The sequence below is a fragment of the Sardina pilchardus genome, chromosome 21, assembly GCF_963854185.1.
Source record: "Sardina pilchardus chromosome 21, fSarPil1.1, whole genome shotgun sequence".
NCBI classification, from domain to species: domain Eukaryota; kingdom Metazoa; phylum Chordata; class Actinopteri; order Clupeiformes; family Clupeidae; genus Sardina; species Sardina pilchardus.
The window spans coordinates 4953090-4958089 of NC_085014.1; positions in this window are offsets into that span (position 1 = coordinate 4953090).

Sequence of the window (5000 nt, forward strand, 5' to 3'; positions counted from 1 at the left end):
CCGCTGTCACAACAAATGAAAAGAAAAAAACATGTCACTTCCACAATCTGTTTCATGGCTCCAACAACACAACAAGAGCTACAGTACTTACTGTATGTGCTAAGACAGTTGGTACTGTACAGTACTGGCAACATCAGCCATGCTGACGTCCACAGAGGTCAGTGCAACAACACTACCATGATAATGGCATCCTTCATTGACACTGCTAGTGGTGGAGCTGTAGAATTGTTCAGACTTCTCTAAGAAAGAGTAGTTCCAAAAAAGAACATCTAAAGTTCTAAAAATAGAATTTAGAATAAGAAGGCCGATGTAAAGAGAAATGACCAAAAGTGTCCACAGTGACCAATGACAAGGAAAGTCTCTTCTGGTGTTGATGAATGTGATGGCTAAAATGTGATGGGTTCTGATGGAATGCTTTTTATCATACAACTCTGAAAGTGATCCCCAATGAAGTAAAGGATCCTGAAAGGTTTTGGCAATAATCTCTGTTCAAATTCATTTCCGGGTATAAAAGTTGTGTTTTATTTTCATAACCTTTGTAAAGTGAATACATACAACCGTCCGTTTGTTAGTTAACATACATTTTGTGATTATGACCCTCAGGCCTATGATCTATAAGTCTGCCTGCAAACACTCATCTGTATGTGGAAGTACTGTAGATAGATCTGTGGCTAGTGTCAAGGTTCAATGGGGGATTCTGATGTTCGATTTCTGTGTAAAGCGTTTTGGCAGAGATAAGTAGAAGTGTAACTGTGCCTATGTACCAATGTCTCTGCAGAGAAGATGCGTACGGTAATTTGAAGAAGAAATCAATTCTCAAATAGAAGTTTTGATTGCGTCCATTATATTATACATGCATTCGGGTGTAAATAGCACACATTACAACCGTACATTCATTCACTTCTAATTGCACCATGGTACAAATAGCATACACTGCTAATTGTACAAGGGGTACAAATAGCCTCACCCTATAATGTATCATAGCAACAACATGTACACATGTACACAAACGGTTACATGTCGTTGGTGGTTGCAACGTTATGTAGACCCCTTCAAATAAAGTGTTATCGTTTATTCAATTGGAATGAATGAATCGATGAGTATATTTGGGACTGCTCTGCTCCTGAGCATCTTCCACAGAGTGATTACTTGTTTGGTCCAATGTTTTTTTTTTTGTTGCTGTATCTGAGTCTGTTGCCCCAGCTGGTTCTATTGCCCTGTGTGCCCCTTCTGTCTGTCTGTCTGTCTGGAGGCTGAGTGGGACACCGGGGCAAGACTACGTCACCGCACGTACCCCAGCGCTGACGCAAGTGCCCCCATCACTCTGCCATTCTAGAACCACTCTGTATCTCGCGGCATTAACCTGAGGTCTCCGTCTCTCTTTCCGTCTTCTCCTCTTCCTCTGTTCTCTCCATCCCTCCTCCTCTCTTTCTCCCTGCTTCACTATGAAAGAGAGGATGAAGCTAAACAATTAGCCAAACAATTAAGCCGCTCTTGGAGGAAAGAGCACACACAAAGCTCATTAGAAGAGCTTCTGAGGAAGTGTGTGTGTGTGTGTGTGTGTGTGTGTGTGTGTGTATGTGTGTGTGTGTGTGTGTGTGTGAGAGTGAGTCATATTAGTTTGCTCATTAACATTTTAAACTTCACTCTCAGCAAAGACAGAGGGCCCTCCACCTGCAAGTGTCATGCCCCCCCCCCCCCATGAAAGCCCATGAAAGCCCATGGGTCTGTTGTCCACCCTCAACCCTCACACACACGCACACACACACACACACAAACACACACTCACTCACACACACTCACACACACACACACACACACACACACACACACACACACACACACACACACACACACACACACACACACACACACACACACACACAATCACACACACACACACACACACACACACACACACACACACACACACACACACACACACACACACACACACACACACGTCACACCACCACCAACTACTGCCGTTGGGTGCGCAGACAGTCGTCCTCTGATGGTAATGAGTGCGCAACGTCGTTAAAGACAATTAAAATAACTGAAAGATTAAAACGGAAAATTACGCTGAAAGGCCTTCGCGCCGTGTTAGTCATCGATGACTTCCGCTGCGCGGGACGTGTCCTCTGACGAGGGGTTCGGACGCCCCTCTCTTCCCTCTCCTCTCCGTCGCTCGCTTTGATGCTTTGCACTCGTCCGCTGATGAAACAGCTGTCACACTCCCCGGCGGGAACCAGCAAAGTCTCGCTCACACAGCAGCATCCAATCACACGGTACGCTCATAAAGCAGCATCCAATCACACGCCAACACACCACAGCAGCATCCAATCACACGCCACGCCACCACCACAGCAGCATCCAATCACACGCCACGCCACCACAGCAGCATCCAATCACACGCCACGCCACCACCACAGCAGCATCCAATCACACGCCACGCCCACACAACAGCATCCAATCACGCGCCACCACACCACAGCAGCATCCAATCACACACCACGCCCACACAGCAGCAATCAATCACACGCCACGCCCACACAGCAGCATCCAATCACACGCCACCACAACACAGCAGCATCCAATGACACGCCATCACACCACAGCACCATCCAGTCACAAGCCACCACAACACAGCAGCATCCAATCACACACCACCACACCACAGCAGCATCCAATCACGCGCCATGCATACACAGCAGCATCCAATCACATGCCACCACACCACAGCACATCCAATCACAAGCCACCACACCACAGCAGCATCCAATCACACACCACCACACCACAGCAGCATCCAATCACACGCCACCACACCACAGCAGCACCCAATCACACGCCATGCTCACACAGCAGCCTCCTATCACAAGCCACCGCACCGTCACACAGTGGTCTCATGTCTGTGGTGTAAAGTAAATGTGAATAAGGTGCTGTGTCCACCAAACCACCTTTAAAAAACTAAGAAACTCAAGAAGGACCCAAGCGTGGATCTCAGTAGAGTACAAAAAGAGCCCTGGCGTAGATTTGCTCCAGTTTGGGTGATCAGCTGCAGCTACGAGGCCGACTCTCATATCACAAGAGCACCTCTGACATTTACTCAACAACAAGCCTAACCTACGGCAACGCACTTTCATTAGAATGGGTGACGCAAACACAGAGCCTGGCTGACCTTAAGCAGCTCATGCAGAGTCATACTCTGCGGGAAAAGTTCATGCTTAATAGGTTGGTGGTGATGATGACGAGGGCGGAGTTGCCAACTTTCAAACCTGAGATGTCGTGAAGTAGACCAAGACAGAGCATTGTTTTTTTACATGAGATGCCTTCATGTCTATGGTTTTTGTTTGTTTGTTTGTTTGTTTGTTCGTTTTTGCTTGCACACAAAAACTTGAACACAAAAGCTTGAGGCCCACTTCACCAAACGCATGACAGTTGGCTCCCTAGTGAGAGTATGGAATCTGACCTGTACTTGCAGTCTAAAGGGCCGTTCACACCAAGAACGATAACGATAACGATAACTATAAATAAATATCGCTCTCGTTAAAATGAATGACAACGTTCACACATAAACTATAACGATAACGACATGAAGAACGATATCGTTGCTGATCACTTTCAGAGCGATTTTGAGAACGATAAAAAGCTAACAGCCAATCAGAACCCGTAATATTCTAGCCATCACATTCATTAACATGAGGAGAGACTTTTCTTATCGTTGGCCAGTGTGGACGCTTTTATCGTTATGGTTATAGTTATTGTTATCGTTATCGTTCTTGGTGTGGATGCTCCTTAAGTCTAAGTAGCTGCCTTACTGTTTGATAACTTTGTCAACCCGAGTTACAGTAATTTCCTGTGTATTAGACACATTATGTATAAGCCACAGGACAGTATTTTATGCAAGTTAAAAGATACAAAACCATATTAATTCCATATTACTGTAACTGCTCCCATGTATTAACCTCATAGCTGAAGAAATTTTGCCAAATCAATGTATAAGCCGTGGCTAATAGTCGGGAAATTATGGTACTACTCCAATATTAAAGCTTGCCATTGTGTTGCGTTGTGTAAAATGCTAGAAGTTTACAGAAAGTTGGAAACTCTCGTGGATGCTCTGTGCTGCAAACAGGTAGAGTGGTGACCGTTCCTGTGAGGAGCAGCAGCTCTCTACATGCCAGAGGGTGTAGCGATTCATTCAAACTGTTTCAAGGCCATGAAGGGATTTTCTTTTTCATGAAAAAACGTTTGATTATGTGTGTGAGGAACTACGGTTTTTAGAGATACTGATTGGCTGGAGTGGGTCTTTAAAAAACAACAAAGACAAAAACAACAATAACAGTCATTGAATGTGGCCTGCTGCATCTGTCTGGTCAGTTAAACATCACCATCATTGTGCTCAGTGGCAATCAGACTTGGACATTTAGGCACCCGTGTCTTTCCATGAGAGAGACATTAACGACAGCAATATTTGTCTATCATTATCGTTATAGTTATCGTTCTTGGTGTGAGAGGAGGATTACAGTATAGGCTAATGGGTATGGGGACGATTGCTAACTAGTAAACTGTTAACCACTTTACCTTGAAAAGGCCAAAAGCTGGTATCAGCAAAAGCTAGCCTACTTACTAACTGATATGTTTTGCAACTGTTACATTTTCACAGGTCTTACAATTCGGAGCACTGATGGAGAAGTTACATCGATCAGTGGGTATGACATGTGACTGTGAGCTCCTGACTACGGCCTTCACAAAATCACAGAACGGCAACACACTGCTTAGGATCATGTAGAAATGCTGCGCACCGCCAGCAAGCCGCCCAAACACCTCACAGGATGTCACGGTAACATTTCCTCGCTTGTTTGTTGTCCTCGATGAATCAGGGCTTTTGTTGCAGGTGTGCAGGGGTTCAGACCTTGCCCCGTGCTACAGTATGTTCCTGTCGAGGAATCCTTGCGAGGTATGGATCATTGTTGAGCGCAGATGGGCTGATCGGAGCG